General features: G+C 36.0%; 1 protein-coding gene and 1 non-coding gene across 2 annotated transcripts in view; one reads left to right on the forward strand and one right to left on the reverse strand.

Annotated features, from left to right (window-relative positions):
- The first annotated feature begins 1,444 nt into the window (after positions 1-1,444).
- LOC140756944 (uncharacterized) overlaps positions 1,445-25,367 on the forward strand; it is a 104,236-nt gene continuing 80,313 nt past the window's right edge. Inside the window, exon 1 of the mRNA XM_073092484.1 lies at positions 1,445-1,880. The gene's annotated coding sequence lies outside the window, so the exon portion shown is untranslated. The remainder of the gene's footprint in view (positions 1,881-25,367) is intronic.
- On the reverse strand, positions 11,760-11,839 carry TRNAL-UAG (transfer RNA leucine (anticodon UAG)). The gene has a single exon. It is a non-coding gene; the product is annotated as a tRNA-Leu (tRNA).

The raw sequence follows: 25,367 nt of genomic DNA on the forward strand, positions 1-25,367 counted from the left end.
GATGACTTACCACTTACCATTGGGTGGAATGCATGCTCTTTCGATCATGTAAAATTCATTAATTCATTTTATAAAAATGTATAGATCGATGTACCTGAGTGAATGTATTAAATAGGGTAAATTCGAAATTAAATTACTTTTTATTGAATTGAATTATATTGCATTGGATAAATGTATGATCTTAATAAATACAACAACAATAAATATTATTCCATTGCCAAGCTATAAATGAGTTCATTTTGAAAAAAAATACACCCTCTACATTATTCCACTATCTGATAGTGTCTTGTATATATATCAGATATTTAGAAAACTTCGATAGCGTGATTCAGAATACTCGTGGCGCCATCTCTTGTTGAGTAGCGGGAGGTCGTCACACTACCAAAGCACCGTATTCATATCTGACTCCAGGGACCAAAATAAAAGTCTTACTACATTCAACGCCATCCATTGACGCGCTTTGTATTAAAGTGAAAGTGGTGATTTTAGGCTGCTTAGAAACAACTTATATAATAATATAATTATGTTCAATTGTGGGAAATTAAAAAAGTAATAGTAAAATAAAATAATATGATTTACGAATCATTTAATTTGTACAAGGGATGGATGAATAACGAGGAAAGTGGCAACATTTTTTTTTTAATCATTCAATAAAGTCAGCCATATCACAAAACTTTCCCAAGTGTCAGGCTAATTTATTACGGAACATCCATACATATTTGCGATATTTATGTATTTTAGCTTTCTGTACTCTGCACCTACTTAAAACAATAGTATTCGCTTTTATAAGAATAGGTCGTTTTTTATCAAGATTAAATAGTGATTTAAACTAATCAGTCTTACTATTTGCTTTTTTCTCTCTTATGCTAAGCGGAGTCTACACCTGTAACCCCTTTTTTATACGAATGTTGTTTGGAACCTATGTTAAATCATAATTGATTTAAAGTTACATAATGTTCAGTGTTATTGGAAATTAAATAAATATCTGTTAGCTGTTAAATAATACATTCGCATTAGTGTTCTCCGTAGTTGTTATTTTTGTTACACTTCAAATATCTTATTGGCAGTTTAAAATTATCCAATACGGAATAATACATTAGCCATATATATCTTTTACGTTAATTCTATGAGTTGAGTTCACAACAATGTAGAAAAGCAGAATGCTAGATTTTATCACAATATATATTTCGGTTATTAAGCCTGAAGAAGACCTCTTAAGAACTTAAGCAAGTAGATTTTTTTATAAATAGAAGTAACCGACGAGCACTACAGTTTCAAATTCAAATTGAATATTTAAACATATTGTCTTCATGTTTTTTAAATTACTAGTATTTAGACTACTAATTTTAGGTAATTATGAAGCTTTTAAGTTCATTTTTGTTTATGATTGGAAATTATAAAATTGCTTATGGCAATACCAGTAGCTTCTCTTCGCCCTGCGCTATTCGGACCACTGTTCTGTTGCTGTTATTACTACATTGTATAGCTACCTTTCTATCAGTTTTAACTCGACTACAGCAAATTTTGCCTTCATTTCGTTATAAAAAACAGTAAAGTTACTTTCGTCGCGAGTGATGCAACGTGCCTACGCTATCTTCATAAATAATGAACTTATTTTTGTGTCTAAATACCCATTATACGGATAATACTCGGTTTTGAGACTCCTTAGTGCCCTAACATGTGATTAGAAATGTAAATAATTATAACAAAACGCACAAAATGGACGTGAAATGTTGTGATCGTGGGTGTTATGTGTATGTGATTCTTTTTGTTTAGTTCACGGTTTTGGTTTGGATACAGCCAAGGTTTTTTTTGTACGGCGACGGGCGACGGTTTTGACGTTAAGCACTTGTCAGAGCCTCGCGAAAGCTTCTGAAAAAGTAAGTTTTTTTTTTATTTCTAACGCTTTTCAGGGTCATTATGTTTCTGCACTAACTTTTGATTTGATCAATCGTTAAAAAATAATATAACGAATTTATATGCTATTTTACATTGTTTGAAGACACAATAAAAAAAAAAACAATTTCATATTCCAAATTCAAACTCAGTTTACGCGGGTCATGTATAAAAAAATTCTCTCGATTAACGCAGAATGCAGCTGGTTTCATGAGTCATACAATATCTCACACCCATAAAGTTATTTTATATTCTGTTTACACAAGAGATAATTTCGCGCGGCTGGCCCGCATTAGCGCCAATTAGCTTTTGCTTCCTGTGTTCCAAACAATTGGTACTTTGTAATGATCATATAAATATAAATTGTAAAATTGTCTAATTTTATTGGTTGATGGCTTCCGTGGTGCTAAAGATAACATACAAGGGATTGTAGATGTGTTTTTGTAATAATACATTATCATAAAAAATAAGCACTAATCTGGTTTCTTCCCAATTTTGTTTTAATTATGTACAAAAACCTCCACCAATGCTCATTAGTCTGGGGCGGTTTAATATATACTAGGTTTTGTGTGGATTCACTGGAATATAAGAAGGATTGCAGTAAAGTATTTTTCAATTATAATAACTCATCAATTCTAATAGGACTCCTGTTACCTGTTGTACAGATCTATGCTAGAAATAGTCATATAAACATAACTTCAGGTGGTCTGTATGCTTGTTTGACAGTCTCACATTTTTTCTATATCTTATTATGTGCCTGTAATAAGGTAGACAGTACAGCAGAATTATACATTTGCCACCAGAACCCTATTACATTTTAGCCCTTACCTACCTCTATCACATAAATGAAATGAAATAAATCCATGATAGTTGAAAAATAAGTTTAACATTTGAATAGTGTCTGAAATTTATTGGGGAATCTGCTGGCTCTTCCCTAGACTTCCCTAGGCTAGACAGGCTAGTTGAGGGAGAGATATCATATCAATATCAATAGATTCAATATCATTGACATTTGATATATTTATACGAGAGATATTTTTGAAGCTATGTTTATACTATTCATACCGATAAAAAGAGTTTTGCTGGACCTTCTCAGTTGAAGTCCTATCCCAATTCAGTAGTTATATAAGAAACAAATTTATGTTAAAAATGTTTAAAAACAAGCTCTTTAGGAATGACATTTTTTCATATTCTTCTTAGGAAACCCTTTCATTTGATACCCATATCATTTGGGTGTATAAAAATGGATTGAGGCATCAGTAATCTAATCATACATTTTTATCCAAACTGAATGTGTATGCAAAAATTAAATTCAATTGATTGGGGTTAACTATTTTAAAATTCAGTGCACAATTTGAATCTCAAGTACATAAAATATAAATGCTAACTAAGCAAGAGAAATTCAATCTTGGAAAATATAACTAAATAAAATAAAATAAGTTAAATATATAACTATTTGTAATAACTCCCTATACAAAATTCATAATTTATTTTCATTTGATAGTGTCAGATCTCATAATTCATTTACTTTAAATTCACACTTTCCTAATTCAGCCATTGTTTATAATTTTTGCTCTATTGTTAAGATAAGTCTATTGTGTATTCACTCCCACGGTGATTATGTTATGTGTAAAAATTTCTAAGCAGAACTTATTCTCATATTATTCTTCTATAAGTAACAACAGTCATGTTAGTTAAATTGGGGATGGGTTCAAATCCACTTACAATACTACAAATTTGATCTCCCCAATATAATGTAGGACAAGTCAGGTGGAATCCAGGTTTATCACTTTCACACCCTATTTCTGCACAGTGTCCTTAGAATGTGTTTGGTACTCAAAGGCACAGCGAGAGTGGGTGAAGAGATCCTTCCACATTGTTACAATATTTTAATTATTATTATAATGAAATATTAAAGAAATGAGGGTTATTCTTGCCCAGAATTTCTGTCCAGGCAAAACGGAGGAACCCTTGGGACCTAAATAATTTGTCCGTAACCAGAACTTTTTGATATTTTGCAAATTTACACAATTCCGTGAAATTTAGAGATTTACATACTCTTAGTATTTACGCCAGTTATAGTCCGCGTAAAACTGCTAGTCCGCTCTGAATATAGAAATGAATCGCGTCGCCATAGCAAATTGTATGACTACACTTGCTTGTAACAACTTTAGAGCAAAAAAGCAGTTTGACACAAACTGTTCCTATATTTATATTAATTTATATTTTTTGATTCGATAGGCGTAACTCGTAGGCGTTATAATATCAAATAGACAAGAAACGTTATAGTCAAACACTCAAGTACAGCGAAACGCCACTTGAAAGTTCATGATTGTATATTTCAGTTAGGCCGAAAAACATGGCCGAAACCATAGATGAGTATAGATATCTCACCGCCTTGTAATTGAAGGAAGCCATTAAATGACTTAAACGGCTGGCAATTCTGTCAGCCGTTTAATGGCTGTCATGGTGTAATTTACTCGGTTCCGACATGCGCAGTTAAGACACGAAATCGAAGAAAAACGCGAAGAAATATAGTTTCATTCGTAAATGATCTAAAAACTACATTTTTTTTATATCTTTCAAACACGAAAATAATTGACAGTGACAATTGTTAAAAGGTTACATTTTCTTGTTAGGAGCGAGTAATCTTTACTAATCTATGGCCGAAACTTGGCCGAATCCGAAACTTCGGCCGGTCTCGAGTATTCATATAAAATCGTGTGCCTGCGAGGGGGTGAAGTTCGTTTAATTAAACGCTCGTACCCGCTCGATCATTACCACGCGAGTGATAATGGGTCATTGACATTGCATGCATCTGTTAAACCTAGGCAGTTATGAAGGTTCGAAGGCTGTTTATAATTGTCTCCGTGCGAATCTGTTCGCGTTGGTGCATGGTTATTTATTATCTTTGGGCATAGATTAGTAAAGATTACTCACTCTTAACAAAAAAAGTAACCAGTTTTGAGATTGAAATAGTTGCGTAAAAAAGTATTGCCACGTCTCCGTGCTAAAATGACCCTAAAATATTTGAAATTATTATTTATTTATTATGTAAATTACGCAGTATTAGTTATTCGTAAATTTTCTCTGAAATTGTTTTTATTTGTCAAGAATTAAAAAAAGAACTTACAAATTAGCCCTTTGTGGCTTCATTCAATTTCAAGGCGGCGAAGTATCTTTACTAATCTGTATCTTTGGGTTAACAAAAGGTAGATTGCCAGGTGAGTTGATAGTGCTTGGGCAGTGGCTGTGTTCCGATAGTCTGAAGTCGGTATTTTGTTTTTTTATTATATAGTAGGAAACGATCATGCAGTCCATCTGCTGGTGCGTGGCTACTGCTGCGCATAGATACCTATGATCGACCCCAAATAAGATTAGTCGCATCTGAGGTAAACCACCGATGCGTTGTTACTTCTGAAGATTAAGTTTGAACGCTTCGGATAAGAATGTCTGCCTTACCGCACGCTTAAAACCAGAACACAACAGCGCTTAACAGTTATAACCAGGAACAGGTGTGGCGGTGGTGCTTTCAGAGTCGAAACATAATGGGTTCTATCACCTTTCAAGAAATAGTGAATTACGAAATTTTTGAACGGAGTCGTAGTATTCTTTTTTGACGGGAATAGAGAGCATAATTTTAAGAAGTTCGGTTATTACAATTAGACATGTTTCTGTCCATTGTTCTTTAACTAAATAATGAGAAATGCATAAGGAACTAAGAAAGGTGTAGTGTGTAAATAAGTGTTATATACAAAACAATAGGGAATGTAAAATATTTGCTATTTCGTATCTTATCTGATAAGTAGTGTTGACGTAACCTACTGTGAAACTGTAATTTCAATATGGTTTTACTTGGAAACTGAAAATATACCATTTCTTTTTAAATATACTTGATCACCATCATCATCCCATTATTGTCCCACTGCTGGGCACGGGTCTCCTCTCATAATGAGAAGGATTAGGCCATAGTCCACCGGGCTGGCCAAGTGCGTATTGGTAGACTACACATACCTTTGAGTTTCTTTTTTATATATCTTTCAGGTATGCAGGTTTTCTCACGATGTTTTCCTTCACCGTTTTAGCAAGTGATAATTAATTTGTAATACGCACAAAACTTTGAAAAATCAGAAATGCGTGCCTGGGTTTGAACCTCAGAGCCCTCGATTGAGAGGCGGAGTTCCTTAACCACTAGGCTATCACTGCCTCTATTACGTACTACTTATCGCACGTTACTTTTGTAAATGAGATATGCAATTGCAAATTTATTTCGCTGTCCTATAGTAATTTTGGTCGGCGAGAAGTAAATCGTCACACTCAAATACTTTTCTAAAATTTGTATCTCTGGCAATTGTCGATGAAAAATTATTTTGTTGCCTCGCCAAAAATGGCTGCGATTGTCTATATAGTTACCCCTGGGCTATCTTGGGTTTCTCGATCTCCAACTAACCAACACTGTGCTTCCTAAAAAAATCTGATGAAACCACTGTCTAAAAAAAATTTGGTGCCTAAACTTATTTCCTACTTCTACAATATAAAACGCCACAAAACTATTTGTCGCAGTGGCGAATTAAGCGTTAAACACTTAACCGAACTAAACGTTATGTAAGTACGAATGCGCATTTCGGAGTCACTTGGCACGAACACAAAAGGGAATTAACCAATATTTTAACTACAGTTAGCGGCAAACGCCATTGTTGTGTTCATTATGGTAATTTGGTTTATAACTTTTTTAGCACACTTTTTTAAAACGTAGAAAACGAGCATGCAGTTCACCTGATGGTAAGTGGCTATTGCCGCCCATGGACATCGTAATTAACCCCAGATAGGATTAGATGTTCCTTACCTGAGGTCGGCCACAGATGCTACCCCTGAGGATTAAGCTGGAATGCCTCTGAAAAGTATGTTCCCTTACGACACCCTTCAAACCAGAACGTAACAGCGCTTAAACACTGCTGTTATGAGGTAGAAATGGGTGTGGCGATGGTGCCGCCGGAGTCGAACTACAAAGGATTCTACCATCTTCAACCATGTATTTAACTTATGTAAAACGAATGGTACTTATCAAGATGAATCCAACAATACTAAAAACTAAGATGAGATTTATTTGAGGTGTTGTTATGGCCAGCATCCGGGTCCATTATCAGATCAGCTTGATAATATAATTTATTGCAATCTCATCCAAAATAATTTTCAGATCATTAAAATGAAATGTCAAGTTGCTATGCGCGGAGTTTCGTTCGCGGAATTTGGTGAATGACTTTTTCGAGTTGAAAAAGACTGATTTCCATCAAAGAATTATTGAAAATCATATTAAATTTTGAACACAAGTTGTTAACAACAAAAGAGACGTTCATTATTAAGTGATAACTTGTTAGTTTTTATTGAAAAATAAACCTTAAAAAACGGCGGAAACTTAGTTGCCAAATTGACGACCCGCGTGGCGGAGCGGAGCATACCGGTCTAAAGTGCATGTCCCGGGTTCGATTCCCAGCCATACAGATATCTAAATGATTAATTTAGATGTCTGTTTCTGGGTCTGGGTGTTTGTGTATTTGTCTATGTATCCACGGCACCCACGACACAGGTAATCCTAGTCTGGGACCATGAGTGTAGAAAGCGTCTTTTAACTTTTTTAACTGAAAGTATTTTACTTTGTTCTCTACATATTTCTAATACACACACCCACACGAAACCCGCTGCTCTAAATACATTTATAATGTAAAAATGCTAACAACCCTTAAAGGCACCCCTATCTAGCGAGCAGCCCTCAAGCGACCAACCACCGCGGTCAATACAGCCACTTGGGCACGAAATGTGTTCCCACTATGTCCCACTATTGTCTAGCGGTTGGGTTAGAGCAGAGGTTCTCAAACTTACAAGTTCGAAGTAACACTTCTATGGTGAGGTTCTCAAACTTATTGATTTCTTTTAGGTGTTAAGATAAAAATGTTGGATACTAAATATTGCAAGTATTGCAGTTTTTTTGCGATAAGATACGATAGAATATGTTACATTATGTGTTGTATCATATCTTTTATAATAACTTTTATTTCGTAATACTTTCAGTTCTCTTGCGTGTACAGTGGGACTCTTTTTAGGGTTCCATACCCAAAATTCCTAGAGCGCTATGACCTATGACATGGGGCTCTTCAAAAAAGGTGCACAAAGACCTCTCATACAAAGCCGGCGATGCATTGGCGACTCCTCTGTCAAATGTTTATAAGCGGCGTTGACTACTTTCCATCAGGTAGCACGTCTGCTTAATCATTAGCAATGAAAAAAAAGGTAAAAATGGAACCCTGTTACTGCGCTTCCGCTTTCTGTCCTTCTGTCACAGGGCTTCTATCTCGTGAACTGTAATTGATAGACGTTGGAATTTTTTACAACGCGTCCTCCTATGGCCGATATAGCAACAAATAGTATAGAGAAAGAGAATTTAGCGGTACGGAACCCTCCGTGTGTGAGTTCGACTCGTACTTGGCTAATTATTATACGATTGATGTAACAAAGTAGCATACAGTCCAACTGACGGTAAATGGTTCGAAGGTGGTAGAACCCTTTGTGGTTCGACTCCGGCGGCACCATCGCCACACCTATTTCTGCGTAATAACAGCAGTGTTAGGCGCTGCTGTGTTCCGTTTTGAAGGGTGTGGTAAGGAAGACATACTTGTCCGAGGCGTTCCAGCTTAGTCCTCAGGGGTAGCGGTGCATCTGTAGCCGGCCTTAGGTAGGAATCTAAGACTATCTGGGGTTAATTACAGATGTCCGTACGGCAGTAGTCACTTACCATCAGGTGGACTGCATGCTCGTCTGCTACTTCTACATAATATACGTCAGTCATCCACAATATCTACGGTGAAGCATTACCGGGTCTAGTTGGTAAGCAATAAATTTTCCTTAACATTAGTTGCATAAACATACTTATCAATAAGCTAACATGTCTAATTACATAAAGCAAATGTTAATTAAGCAACAAAGTAGATAATTAGTGTCATCTAATTATAAGTGACAATAATAACAGATTAGAAGTATAATTATTTATGCGTTATGAAGTGATAAATATATGCAAACAGTGATAGTAGTAGAAATGCGGCTTCTCAATCGAGGGGTCCGAGGTTCAAATCCCAGGCAGGTAACGCTAATTTTTTCAATGTTATGTGCGTGTTAACGTTTATTTATCACTTGCTTTGATAGCAAAGAAAAACCTCGTGAGGAATCTTTAAATAAATGATATACCATTACGCATTTGGCCAGCGCGGTGGACTATGGTCTAATCCTTCTCATTTTAAGAGGAGACCCGTGCCCAGCAGTGGGACAGTGAAATAAAACACCGTGAGTAAATTTACAAGTCTGATTTCTTAAAAAAATGATTTTATGGGTTTGTTTTATTAGTGTAGGAGTAACAGACGAGCATTCAGTTCCCCTGATTGTAAGTGGCTACTGCCGAACTGGACAGCCACTGATGAGCCGATACCCTTGAGGACTAAATTGGAATTCCTCCGAAAACTATCTCCCTTACCACACTCTTCATCCCAGAACACAGCAGCGTTCAATACAGCCGTTATAACAGTAATAGGCACAAAATAGGCGTGGCGATGGTGCCACCGGAGTGATATAGAGGCTTCTATTTACCTTAAAAAAATTAAAAGCTGTTATAAGTCTATCGATCACTTGAACACTAGTAGATTTTGGCCTAAACCCTACACTGTAAAGAGACGCACGCCCAGCAATGTAAGTAATAATTTATAGCTATATTACACACGTATAATTAACATACCGTTGAAACATTTCCATTAACAACTTGCTTAGGCTGCACCGCTTCCAAACAATCACGGGGCATTAGGGAAATTGCGTATCCGAGTGTCGTTTGAGCTGCACAAATGGTTTGACGGCGTAAAGTCTAGCGCACAACCCGGGCAGGCCTGTTGCGGACGAAGTTTCGGAAAAAAAGAGATTTTGGTCGATGTTTTGGCCAGTAATCGGTCGAACCTTTTAGATCAGTCGTTTGTTCGTCATGTAGTATTAGGGAATTTGCGTATAGGACTGTCATTTGAGCTGCATAAATGGTTTGATGATCTAAAGGTTAGCGTACAAATATAGCGGGCCATGTCGAGGTATTTGTTATTTTTTTTACGGTCTGTGAATACATAGACAGTCTGGAAGGTTGTAGAAACCTCTGTGGTTCGACCACGGCCGCATCATTGTCTAACTAACAGCAGTGTAAAGTGCTATTGTGTTCTGGTTTGAAGGGCGTGGTAAGGGAGATATACTTTTCCGAGGCATTCCAGCTTAGTACTCAGGGGTAGCGGTGCATCTGTACCGACCTTAGGTAGGAATTTAATCTTATTAGGGGTTGATTACAGATGTCCAAAAAAACGATACATTATATTAGAGCTCGACTGCCATCACACATAATGATCTGCCGAATCAAAGTAAAACAACACAATATTTACAACATGTTGTATTCCGGCTTGCTAGTAATTTGAGACAGCCCTAATGCAGTAATTTCTCCGTTCAGTACTTAATGGAACCGTCATGGATACGTATTACAGTTCAGCTGGTTACAGTTGAGTATTAACTAATTGAGATACGTCATAGATTGAAAAATGTCAGAGGGAGCTCGGAATTTAAGTAATCCAATAATCAGATACAAATTTGCACTGTCAAATCTATTACTGGGCACAGGTCTCCTCGCAGAATGAGAAGGAATTGGCCATAGTCCTCCGCGCAGGCCAAGTGCGTATTGGTAGACTTCACATACCTTTCAGACCTTTTTTTAAAGATCTCTCAGGTATGCAGGTGTCCTCAAGTTTTCTTTCACTGTTAAAGCAAGTGATATATAATTTCTAATACGTATACCTTTTAAAAATCATGTGTGCCTGGGATTTGAACCTCGGAACCTTGAGAGAACGATTGAGAGGCCGTTTTCATCCACTAGGCTAGCTTTATGAAATTTGTGTATTTTTTAAATAAAAGCAAACTTTTGATATTCCTGTTTGATAAACTTGGGAACAATGAAAAACACAAGCATGTAACATTTCATAGGCCACTGACCCGTGTCTCCTTGACCAATAAGCATTGGAATAGTATGGTGGTGACCACTCCAGGCCTCCCCTAGTTGTGCAGAGAGGCCTGTGCCCAACAGTGGCCTTAAAAGGGTTACAGACATACAATAAGCCTACATGGTAATTGCAAACGTGATTTTTTTAATAATTACATTATTTTTATGTTACAATTTGTTTCAACATTATTGCAATGTTACTTGTGAAATCATTTACAAAATTAATTAATTATGTTACAACGCAGTATCATAATTATTTTCATATATATATAAATTTACGACCTATACTGCAGAACGGCCATCTTACTGGTCTGACGCGCAGAGGGTTCCGGGTTCGATTCCCGGTTAGACAGATATCGGAATGATGAATTAAGATATCTGTTCTGGGTCTGGGTGTTTGTGTATTCGTCTTTGTGTGTGTTTATGGCACCAACGAAATACGAAATCCTAGTGGAGCTGTGAATGTAAAAGGCTACATTTAGGCTACAATTTTAGGCAGTAGAGTAGTCGAGTAGTTTGTTTTTAAAATAATAGTATAATTTCTCATTTGTAGAAATATTATTATTTTGTTTCGATGAAAAGTATAATTCGAAATGGCAGCATTTATATTTGCCTCTCGCTCTTTCGTTACTGTGCGAGCGAGAAACATATACAAAAGTATCAATTTTGTATCACATTTTTAATTGGCAAGTTTACAATTATTTTTTAATATTTTTTTATGTAAATAATTATAATTAAAAAGTATTCAGAATGATTCAAATATTTGTATATAAAAATTGCAAAATTTTATTTTTGTACATGACAGCGGTGGGATTCGAACCCACGCCCTTTCGGACTGGTGCCTAAAACCAGCGCCTTAGACCGCTCGGCCACGCTGCCTTGATATTTGTTTACGAAATTTGCATACATATCTAATGCCGCGTCCGCATTCAAGGGTAGTTTGCACCGAAAGTTCGATCAAAGTTTATGGATGCGATGTATGTAACTTTAACGTTTACAAAAGCTTAAATAACCGTCAAATACATGGTTATAATATTAATAAGTTAAAAATTAGTTTAACGGTTGTAAAACTCCACGTGGTTCGACTCGATCGGCACCGCCGCCACACCTATTTCTGTTATAACAGCAGTGTTAAGCGCTGCTGTGTTCTGCTTTGAAGTGTGGTAAGGGAGAATTTTCCGAGGCGTTTCAGCTTAGTTCTCAGGGGTAGCGTCGCATCTGTGGCTGACCTCAGGTAGGACTAATCTTATCTGGGGTTGAATTCAAATGTCCATGAGCAGAAGTAGCCATTTACTATAAAGTGAACTGCATGTTCGTCTGCTACTCCTATATTAAATAAAAAAATAATAAAATAAAAAGGAACAAGGATTAAGAAGTAATAGAAGTGGCGGCTGTATACAGCGGCGTGTTGACAGTTGACAGAGCTAAGTTAGCTAAGTGAGATGCCACGGTAAATAATGCTGTCTCGTAATGCAGTGCGGAGTGCTTTGTACAGTCAGGTGGGGTGTGACTCGGATGTAGAGAGACTGGATGGGACAGGAAGTAGTAAAATTCCGAACACTGAATTATTTATTTAGGTTTTTTTTTTTATAATATTGGAGTAGCATACGAGCATGCAGTCCACCTGTTAGTAAGTGGCTACTGCCGCCTATGGACATCTGTAATCAACCCCAGATAGGATTCGATATTCCTACCTAAGGTCGATTACAGATGCGCCGCTACCCCTGAGGACTAAGCTGGAACGCCTAGGAAAAGTCTGTCTCCCTACCACACCCTTCAAACCGGAACACAGCAGCGTCTAACACTGCTGTTATTAGGTAGAAATAGATGTGGCGGTGGTGCCGCTGGGGTCGAACCACAAAGGGTTCTACCACCTTCAAACGAGAGCATTTAAAGGTGGTAGAACCCTTTGTGGTTCGACTCCGGCGGCACCACCGCCACACCTATTTCTACCTAATAACAGCAGTGTTAAGCGCTGCTGTGTTCCGGTTTGAAGGGTGTGGTAAGGGAGACAGACTTTTCCGAGGCGTTCCAGCTTAGTCCTCAGGGGTAGCGGCGCATCTGTGGCCGACCTCAGGTAGGAATATCTAATCCTATCTGGGGTTGATTACAGATGTCCATGGGCGGCAGTAGCCACTTACCATCAGGTGGACTGCATGCTCGTCTGCTACTCTTATATTATAAAAAAAAAAAAAAAAAAAATTACAAAAATTGTATCATTTTTTTTTTTGTTAACTGACTACACGGGTTCGTTTTATTATTAGAAAATCTTATAAGTATGCTCAAAAATAGCAAAACCATAACAGTACTGACGTAAGTTAAAGATCATACGACACTAATTGATCGTTTAAACAATTAATTCTGGATTCTGGACTATTGATATTAAATATAATCAAGAACTGGCCTTAAAATACAAACATTAGTTTTAAAAAACTTATATTAAAGTATGTTTTTTTTTTATATACGAAGTATAACATATGTTCTTAGAATAATCTTATATAGACGACGACGATTAGACGTTTATAATCTTAGCCAATTAGCTAACTTTTAATTATTATATTTTAAACATTTTTTGCGATTATTTTTAAGAATCTTCTTGTCACTTCCATAAACTATACATTTGTGTAAACAGGGGTTGAGATGATTCAAAGAGGCTTCGTTGGCTATTTGTGTAGATTTTTATGAAGCGTTCAGTTCTGTGAACTGTATAGCTGTGTGGGACGAAACTTAGTTAGGCTCGGGCTAGGGGCGATGCTTGGTCAATCGATATTGCTGGCGACTCTACGATAATCTAGAGCCAAATAATTATGACGTCACTTATGGACCCAACTTCACTTTTTACCCGCTATGTATTTGGTTATGCCCTCAATGTACGACGTAAATATACATAGACGATATTAAGGTACTTACGGCAAGGAGCTAAAAAAGCTAAAAACTAATTACCTAAACTATCTTATATACAATTGTGGTAAAAATATTCTTGTATCGTTCAAATAATATATGACCTTAGAAAATTACAACTATTTCAAAATCATGGAGTGACACGGACAAACATTGCATTTTTTTGTGTATTTTAATGAGGCGTCCAAAAATTATATCTTTGTAAGCAGGGGCGAGACGCTACAAATAGGCTTCGTTGGTTATTTGCGTACATTTTTATGAAGCGTAGAGACAAGTAGACACTTCTATAAACTGTATAGCTGTGTGGGACGAAACTTGGTTAGGCTCAGGCTAGTGAAGGGCGACGCCGTGTACAATCGATATTGCTGGCGACTCTACGAAAATCTAGAGCCAAATAATTATGACGTCACTTATGGACTAAACTTCACTTTTTACCCGCTATGTATTTGTTTATGCCCTTAATGTACGACGTAAATATATATAGATGATATTAAGATACTCACGACAAGAAGCTAAAAAAGCTAAAAACTAATTATCTAAATTATCTTAAATACAATTGTGGTAAATATGTTCTTGTATCGTTCAAATAATATATGATCTTATAAAATTACAATTATTTCAATATCATGGACAGACATTGCAATTAAATTAATATTTTTGTGTATTCTTAATGACGCTTCTAATAACGATATCTTTGTAAGCAGGGGTGAGACGCTACAAATAGGCTTCGTTGGTTATTTGCGTAGATTTTTATGAAGCCTATAGTGAAGCGCCGCCGTGTTCAATCGATATTGCTGGCGACTCTACGAGAGTTTGGCAAAGACGTGACGTCACGTGGCTTGTGACCTCTACTTTTTTTTTTTTTTTTATAATATAAGAGTAGTATACGAGCATGCAGTCCACATGATGGTAAGTGGCTACTGCCGCCCATGGACATCTGTAATGAACCCAGATAGGATTAGATATTCCTACCTGAGGTCGGCCACAGATGCGCCGCTACCCCTGAGGACTAAGCTGGAACGCCTCGGAAAAGTCTGTTTCCTTACCACACCCTTCAAACCGGAACACAGCAGTGCCTAACACTGCTGTTATTAGGTAGAAATAGGTGTGGCGGTAGTGCCGCCGGAGTCGAACCACAAAGGGTTCTACCACCTTCCTTATGCCTATTACTTTTCTTAAATTATTACGTCATACATTTTTTGGTAGTTGATAAGAAAAAAATTTAAAGGTTTTATAATATGATTGAAGCTTTTTTTAAAATTCAACATAATTCTTTCTTTTTCTATTTTAAATTGGATATTTCGCTTATTGTGACATCACTAAAGTCTGGTGGACAATTAGGTGTTATATCACAAAAAAAATAAAACATTAGGTATTTATGTATGGACATTTTTTACTGAGCATACTGACAGTTCCATAAATTCTATATCTTTGTAGACTGTAGGCACGGCGAGACGATTCAGTTAAGGCAGGCTCCGGCGGGCTGTTGAAGGGCGTTGGCACGCGCAATCGATATCGCCGGCGACTCTTCACTAAGCTCTAGGAGAATTAGGAGTCAATCACGGTCAATCATAAGTTATAATAAAAAATATTGTTATAAAAATAGGCTTGATTTTTTATTATGTAAAAGTAGCAAAGGTTATCTATTCGTCGCGAATGTTCTTAATTGTTTTTATTCTTATACTAGCTGACCCGGCAAACTTTGTACCGCCTCAAAATCTATTTATCAAATATATTTCATATAAATTATAGCCTATGTTACTCGTGGATAATGTAGCTTTCGAATGGTGAAAGAATTTTTAAAACTGTCCAGTAGTTTTTGAGCCTATTCATTACAACCAAACAAACAAATGTTATCGTCGTTAATAAGAAGCTTGGATATTAACGATATCACATTTTTATAACGTTACATTAAAGTAATAAGTGACTCATTTGATACTACAGTTTAAAAACAGATGCGGGTAGGTGAAGTGGGGACGACACCTTGGCGGCGCTCGAATTAACAGAGAGCGACATTCTGGTCGGAGACTTCAGCAAGAGCAGTCGAATAACGGAGATACTTGTGTAGTTATAATACTTCTAATCACTAGTGTGAACTTACTTACGTATAATTGTTATATCGTTACTCTGTACCGTTTATGTGACTATATTATTACATGACTTCAAGACCTACAAGATGAGTTTGATTTCATCAGAAGTGTACAAGAACCAGCTCACAATCATGGACGGCGATTCGTAAGTACGAACATACTTGACACAGGAATAAAAACCGTGAGTTAAAACATTATTATGTCATATGTGAATTCATCTTGGTAGAATAAGTAAAAATGGGGGTAGATAAATGTCGTTGATGTAAGGGAAAACTCATTTGAATTAAGAAAATGGATAGATTGAGACTAGTAATTCAATGAAATGTTAATACCCTCTGAAAATGATATACTTAAATTTTGTGAACAAACTTTACTCTTATCAAATTACTTGTTAACATTGTAAACTGAGGTGTTTACTTCAAAATAAGTGCATTTTCTGTGAAGAAGTGTCTAAAAGTAATTTTGCAAGGCAGTTCTTGTGGTAAATCTGTCCATTTGGTTAAATTCTGTGGTGTAAAAAGTAAATCCTAATTGTTCTAAAGTTACACCTACTTTGAAATATATAGAAATACACGTACTTATGAAAATATTTTAAGGATCTTTAATCTTAAATGTCAGGCTTTATAGATATGGGAACCTAATGGTTGTTAATATAGGCTAATGTACGCCAGAAATTGCATACAGGTTAGATTTGAATTTATTTTTGATAACTTTTAATGTTTCAAACGGGGTTTACGTATATGCGTTTGTTTTTATTGTATGGAAGGGACTATGCGGTAGCAACAAACGCAGTTACAGAGTACAGTATACCTACTTGATATAAGTGACACGTTTATTAAGTTGCAAAATTTTGATTATTCATAATTGTACAGAAATGTATAATATCTACGTGGTACATATTTAACTGCCTGCAAAAAAGTATCACGACCACGGTATTGAGTGGCTGAGTGTACCCAGGAGGGAAATGGTAAATGAGTTTAAGGTTTATTGTTTTTTTTTTTTGGATATTAATTGACTATATTTAAAAATAAACTTGCATTCACATCTACATTGTTCACATTTTCATTTTATAAATCAATGAAAGTTTCCTTTTGATTTCATATACTTGATACGTAGTTGTTATGAAAGAAGCATACGTACGTTGCCAAATTTAGATTTCCATCAATTCTAGGCGAATTCACGCAGTACTGTGTACTACTGTGTTTTGACTCCCATAAAGTATAAATGCACATTAGTTAATGATCTATAAGAAAACTGAGAAACTTATGCGCAGCGGTCTTTGGAATATTATATATAAAAATATCTCTCTTATCTCCCATTCTACTTCAGACTGACTCACTTATACATAATATTAAATGTCTGTTTTAAATTTAGTATGCAACGTTTCGTTTTGTATTAATATTTCTTTACATCTCGTAATTTTAAATCTTTAAATTTCAATTTGAATTTGACACATTACACGTCCTTTTGGTTTGAAAATTGGGCACTATCAAATACTGGTAAATGAAGTTTGTACCTTAAACGTTGAGACGCTTAGACTATCGATATTATTAATTATGTGAGCCATTTACGAAATGATAAACGGGATCCACTTTGTATGGGATTGAGAATAAATTATTTTAAGTAAAATAATAATAATAATAATAATAATAAATTGATGCTTTTATAACTTGAGCTTAGTTCTATTTACAAGTTACAGCAATTAAGTTATTATACGTATTAAGTGAGAAACGGTCACTGAAGCCTACATAAATTTAGATAGTCTCTTGTATACCATATTTAAAATGAGTCTTGCCTGCGACTTTGTTCATGTGGAGTCAGAATATAATTTGAATTGCATTTTTAAAACGAGTCTTGCCTGCGACTTTGTTCATGTGGATTCAAAATATAATTTGAATTGCATTTTTAAAACGAGTCTTGCCTGCGACTTTGTTCATGTGGATTCAAAATATAATTTGAATTATACAATGCCCTCTGTCAAGATCACGGAGTACGTTAGTAATTTGGAATTGTCCATTACCTGGTCATGTAATGTTTTTTTAAAAAAAATGTATACTTTTGACATCGACTTCGTAGTTTTGGTTTTAATGCATTTTCAAATATACAAACCGACAGACAATTTTTCTTTTTCAAATATATTCGATGTAAACACGTGAAGATTTCATTCTTATTATATGTATATCATAGCCAAATGAATAATAATGTAATCAAATAAAAGCATAGGTACATTTCGATGGGATTTTCTTATACAATAATTTACTTTTCATATAAATTTCATACGGTTCACAATTGCGTCATGTCTAGGTTTCTCTATAGAAACATCGAGCATCTCCTTGAGAGTGTTGGTTGTAAATGATACATATTATATTAATATAATCTATATAGATATTACGCACTAATATAATTTTTATTACAAACTATATAAAAGTCAGGTGAAGCCGAGGCGTTTGAAATATATATAATAAATATGAATTGTTCGGTAATAAGGTGTATCATAAGATAGTTTGACTAACTGTTTGTTTGGCTGGCTGGTATAAAATCATGATCAACTTTAATAGACCTTTTTCAGGTCATAGAAATTTTAGGTTGTGATTGATAAGGAGCCACATGTTATGTAAAACAGTTATAGTTTTAAATCTGACGATCGTGATGAGACAAAATTAGAATCGGACAAGATTATTAAAATCATGTCATGTCATAGGTATTTCAAAATTTTTAAATAAATCTGACCGTTCAAAGTAGGTAAAAATCGAATTCAAATATTCCGTTACATACATACAGGTCAAGTTAATAAAAGCGTGGCAAAAATAAAAGCGTGTTTAAAAAAAATCTTTTATCAGTTGTAGACACAAATAAGTATAGTTAAATAATGGCCGGTTTCTGAAGTCATTTTTCTTGGTAGGTAGTTTACGAGTGTGTATTCAATAACACTATCCGTTTGATAACTACCTACGGAAAAAAAAAATCCGCTTCCGAGGAACTCAATGTAAGACAAGGTCTGTTTAAACTCCGTTTAGATTAACGGACCATTTTAATGTGTTTATTCTTTCCATAACATTATTTGATTTTTTTTTTAAAAAACGACGTTTGCGTAAAGTCTAGCAAATCTTCCTTAGTATAATGCATAACTTTTACAGTAAAATAGCCCAAACTATAACTTCCTTATGGGAATCTTAATTTAAAACTTTTGGTGAAATAAAAAAAAAAAAAAAAAAAAAGTTAAGTAGTTAAGCCATACACAATTGACAAGTATGTCGCTGACGTGAACGCATGGGTCCTTTGCTTTGTTAATTAAATTTTGAAATTCATGTAATAGTATGTATTATTATAACTGAATATAAATTCAATTTAATGTAATGAAATTTCTTTCTGACTTTCAAAAGTGGGTTATGTGGCCCTACTTTGAAAGAAATAATTTGAATTTGTGATAAATAACGTAAAAAAATTGGGTTCATACAACTTATACGTGTTATATTGTGTGAAATTCATGGTTAGTTTACCATTATTTAGTCTTTAACTTTGATATCATTCATTTCAAATATTCACGATATATTATTATTTTGATACTGCTTCATCAGTTGATAAAAGACGTACATTGGAAAGGCAACTATTTGTATAAAATAACATTGTAATAATTAAAAGAAGTACTAAGTAGTAATAAAATAATTTTATAATAGTATTTTGAGTCGCACAGATTCATTTAGTGGCCAACTATAGATCTATCTATCTATCAGTATAACAGTTATTGAACAGGTTGTTGAGCATTCCGAAATGGACTAATAAGATAAACGTCGTTATTCTGATGCGTAACTTTATCGAATCAATAGTTGTTGGAGATTTAACTATTGGACTTAGAATCCAGACATAAGTAAAGTGGGCAGCTAGATGTTGTCATTACTGTAGGTGTAGGAAACTTTTTTTAGTTTGATTTTTATTTATCTGTAGTTAAGATGGATTAGTGCAGATGCCTCGAGCAGTGTAATGTTCGCGGGTGTCTCTTGGTGATGCATATGGTTGGGTGTATGTATGTATGTATGTTGGGTGGATGTATTACATTGAGTGAATATTGCATTTTTAGAGTAAATTTGAGTTGAGCACTGGCCGAATGTTATCGTAAACAAGGTATAAAAACTGCGGTGATACATGACTAGAGTGATCCTATATGAACATCACCTAGTTTAAACCGTGTGTTTTATTATTTAACAATGGTCTAATGCATTCGCTTCAATACCTGTCGCGCATATGACATTTATGTAAAGAGTCCTTATGAACTATGCCTGCAACAGAAATCCGTGGTGAACACTGTTGGGGCAGATTTATAACCTAGGTAATACACAACTAGTGTGATTCTATATGAACATCACCTAGTTTAAGCCTTGGTTCGGATCAACAGTTCGGGCTTTTTACATGCGAGTCGGTATTGCAAGAAAATGCGTAGAGTTTAAGCCATGTTTTTGATAAACAGTTCGGGCCTCTTACGTGCGAGTCGGTATTACAAGAAAATGTGTAACTCTTCTGGACTTAGGCATTAAACAACTGGTTTTCTTTTGCAGCTCTTGCATCAGACCATACACGATCGAGGACGAACGTGTGAGCAGGACGGCCGAATGTTATCGTCGTTAATAAGAAGCTTGGATATTAACGATATCACATTTTTATAACGTTACATTAAAGTAATAAGTGACTCATTTGATACTACAGTTTAAAAACAGATGCGGGTAGGTGAAGTGGGGACGACACCTTGGCGGCGCTCGAATTAACAGAGAGCGACATTCTGGTCGGAGACTTCAGCAAGAGCAGTCGAATAACGGAGATACTTGTGTAGTTATAATACTTCTAATCACTAGTGTGAACTTACTTACGTATAATTGTTATATCGTTACTCTGTACCGTTTATGTGACTATATTATTACATGACTTCAAGACCTACAAGATGAGTTTGATTTCACAAACAAAGTTGTCCTCTTTATAATATTAGTATCGATAAAAACTAGCTGACCCGGCAAACGCTGTGTTGCCATATAAATAAAAAAATGTTAAGGGTGAACAACCCTTATCATTTAGGGGTATGAAAATAGAAAGTAGCCGATTCTCAGACCTACTGAATATGCATATAAAATTTGGTGAAAATCGGTAAAGCCGTTTCGGAGGAGTAGCGTAACCAACATTGTGACACGAGAATTTTATATATAAGATAAAATTATATATGGTAATATGTGAAGCAATGTGTTTAAATGCTAGCTACCGTGTGCTGTATCGTTATCAGTTAACAGTTTGTAGTTGAGGTAACGCCTGTTTCCATTCAGCCATTGTCTAGGGAAGGAAAAGTTGAGCTGGAAATAGTTATCAGTTGTAGATCAGTTCCAGTTATTGATTCAGTTTGTTTGTTTTGAACTGGAGCGCGGGGTTTATTATACACGTTTTTAGAGTTCAATAGTGAAATAGTAAAACCGGGACCCTATTGCCGCCGCTGTCTGTCCGTCTGTCGCCTCTCTATCTCTTGAATCGTAATAGATAGACACTTGATTTTTTGATGTGAAACATCTATAGCCGCACGTAAAACCGATTTCTGGCGTCGCCACGCTATACGATGGTATATATATACAGTCTATATGCAGTAGTGTGTACGGTGTGGCGACGCGTCGCCATGCGCAATCGAATTCAATAAATAGTCATCGTTATCTGGAAAAAAATCGTAATATTTTATTTTATCATTATGACATATTTAGTTCCTATCACAATATGTTCTTTTCTGCATATTACTTTTACAAAATAATGTCGATGTTTCACATCTGCTAGGCGTCCCGTAACGGCTCACATTTTTTTATTTTATAGTTAGACGGTTAGTTTTACAGTTTGACTTCGGAAGCTCCACTGCCCCGCCTGTTTGTATCGTATGCCAACGATATGAAGCGCTGCTGTGTTCTGGTTTGAAGGGTAGCTATAGTAAGGCGACATTGATACAAGTTGCAACTTAGTCATCAAGGCATCTGTGGCTGACCTCACGTAGGAATCTAATCTTATCTGGGGTTGATTACATAATGAGTGGCAGTTGCTACTTATACGAGTATGTTGCCAATTTCTCAAAGTTAGTCAATGTGTTTGGCCGTGTCTAACTCCCTTATTTATCTGAGAGGGACTCAAGTCCAACAGTGGGTTAGTGAGAGTCCCGCTTAGTTCTTAAATAAAGATTTTACACTCACAGTCCCACACTACGATTCCCTGTGTTGTGGGTGCCATGGACAAATACACGAACACTCAGACCCTGAACAGATATCTAAATTTATCATGCAGTCTGTCTGTCTGGCCGGGGATCGAACCGAAAACCTTGTGCACGTCAGACCGGTATGGTGACGTAATTAGACAAACTTTATTTACCGTCAACTTTGCCTTGAAAAACCATTTAGAAGAGAACAGAAGTATAGGCTATAGAATAATGCATCTTAAGTACCCATTTCCTTTCTCAGTTCCGATTACTATAAAAGTAGATAAGGTATCTAGACGAAGCTGAAACGACTGATATCAGCAGAAAGATAGTTATTTCTGCGAATATGATAAATTATGATGAATGTTTCCGCGACATGTTGAAAGTCGATGCTAAAGATGTACTCACATTGGAGTAGATATGTAGTTGTGTAAAGTCAAAGTTAAGCAAGGCCGGCCGCGGTCGAAAGTCGGATGGGTGACCGTTAGTGGCAAAATTTTATGCGGGATCCGTGCTTCGGAAGGCACGTTACACTATTGGACCTGGGGGGTTACTAGTGTTACTACCATCTCTTAAAACAATTTTATTTTAATCATTTTTTTGCAGGAAATTTAATTTTTTAAGCAAAATATGACAATTTCAGTTGGTTTATACAATGGCTAAGCGACAAATTAATAAGGGTTTAAGTTTGTTCAACTGTGTATGACGGAATATTTTACTGTTTTAAGGAGGAAGTAAAACTTTCCTGAACTATGATGGTTTTTAAAAGATGGTGGTAGGCCCCCTGGTTGTTAGCATCGTCGTCAACCTAATTCTGTCCCACTGATGGGCACGGGTCTTCTCTCAGAGTTAGGTTATAGCCATAGTCCACCGATCTAGCAAAGTGCGTATTGATAGGCTTTACATAGCCTTAACAACTGTTTTTTAAATTCTGGTTTCCTCAAGATGTTTTTCTTTACCGTTTAAACAAGTTTGAATTCTTCATGTAAGTGTAGAGACATTAAACAAGAGTTTTTTGAAAATCTCATGTCATAGTGCTCTGGGAATACTTCGGGAGGAAGTTAATTTGACGTCCACAATCATTTGTTCCTCTTTGAAATAACCTCATAAACCTTACACGACTTACAGTTGCAAACACATATTTACAGCATTTTCAGTAGTTTTCAAAAGTTACACGGCTACTTTCCTGTCAGGAGACGGCTGTATCGCTAAAGGAGACAATGGCAAAGCGTCCCATTGTTTGTATAGAGCTATTCAGCGCGGATACTCTTCACGTGAGGAACGCATTTGCGTAACTAGATTTTGTCTGGGGAAAAAATCTTTTATCCCAGAAAAAATCTAGACCTACACCGTGTTTTAGGACCTGTTGTATAGTAGACGCGTGCAGTCCACTTGATGGTAAATCACTGATGTTGCCGTTAAGAACTAAGTTTGAAATTCCTTATGTAAGCGTGGAGACAATAAACTGGAGATTTTTTGAAGATCCCCATGTCATGGCGCCTTGGAAATACTACGGGAGGAAGTACATTCCACGTCTATAAGTACATTTGTCCCCATTATAAATAACCTCATAAGCCTAATGCTTACACGACTTGGAGTTCCAAACACGCATTTTCAGCTTTTCAAGGAGTTTTCAAAAGTTACAGCTACATTCCTGTCAGGAGACGGCTGTATCGTTAAAGGAGACAATGGCAAAGCGTGCCATTGTTCGTAAAGAGCTATTCAGACAGGATACTCTTCACGACGTGAGGAATGCATCTGCGTAACTAGATTTTGTCTGGGGAAAAGTTTTGTATGAGAACTACAGGTTTTTTTTTATTTTTTGTAGCATATGAGCGTGTATTTCACCTGATGGTAAGTCACTGGAAGTAAAATCAAAGTCAAAAATTTGTGATCACCATGTAGGATTAAAGGCTGATCTTTCGACTACAGATACAGACCTAATCTTAAAGCGACAAAAAATCTCCATTAATCGGAAAATACTGTACTGTGTGTGAATGTAATTCATTTTCGAAAACAAAAAAATAACAATTTGGCTAAAATGCAGAGTGTTACATCTAAAACATAGATTTCGGACCATAATTCTTGTATATTTTTATCAATGAAATGTTCTCTATGGTCTTCAATTACCTTGAAGTTTGTCACCCTATTATTTGCCGTCAGTTGTTCAATGTATCCTCTATAAATACCTCGAATGTTCGTCGTCCTGATAACGTCATATTAATTGACTAAGTGACGTCTTGCTTGATAAGTGTGATGGACGGCCAGTGTCAATGTTGATACTGAATCATAAGAAGATGAGACACTTAGACAATAAATTGGATTCTAACATCATCATCATACAAGCAATGGTAGTCTAATGGTTAAGAAATTCGGCATCACGAACGGGGTCCGAGGTGCAAGTCCCAGACACGCTGATTTTTCAAAGTTATGTGCGTATTAGAAATTAATTATCACTTGCTTAAACTGTGAAGGAAAACATAGTGTAAACCTGCACATTTAAGAGATTTATATAAAAAACCTCAACAGGTGTGTGAATATCAATATGCATTTGGTCAGCATGGTGGACTATGGCCTAATCCTTCTCATTCTGAGAGGAAACCTGTGCCCAGCAGTGGGTCAATAATGATGATGATCATCAATCCATTATTGCCCTGCATGTCATTACGAATGGGACTTTAACTTAAAAAAAAACTGAAAAGCGAGCATTGAATTCGAACCGCAGAGAGGCCGAGTTCTAAAATAAGCTGTAATCTCTTTTTTTCTGTGGAGGGTAATGTTTTTCAAAAGTACCTATGTCTCATTCTTTGGATACATATGAGATTGTTTTTATATAATTACGAGGGTGCGTTTTGCGGACCATCTTGGCATGACTAAGGTCAGCGCGCGGTGGGTGCCGAGAATGCTCACGCCGCCTCAGAAACAACAACGCGTTGAATGTTCCCGTGCGTTTTTGAACCTCTGTGGAGAAGATAAGGATATTGTACTGAATCGAATTGTTACTGGAGATGAAACTTGGGTTCACCATTATGAACCTGAGTCTAAACAAGACTCCATGCAGTGGCATAAAAAGGGTACAGCACCTCCTAAAAAGTTTAAGGTGTCACAATCGGCCGGCAAACTCATGGCGACAGTCTTTTGGGATGCAGAAGGAATTTTGTTAATAGATTACAAAGATAAAGGTGTCTCTATAACCGGAGAATATTACGCA

Source organism: Epargyreus clarus, unplaced genomic scaffold (assembly GCF_041222505.1).
Source record: "Epargyreus clarus isolate Ecla_fem2 unplaced genomic scaffold, WU_Ecla_fem_2.2 ptg000036l, whole genome shotgun sequence".
NCBI classification, from domain to species: Eukaryota; Metazoa; Arthropoda; class Insecta; order Lepidoptera; family Hesperiidae; genus Epargyreus; species Epargyreus clarus.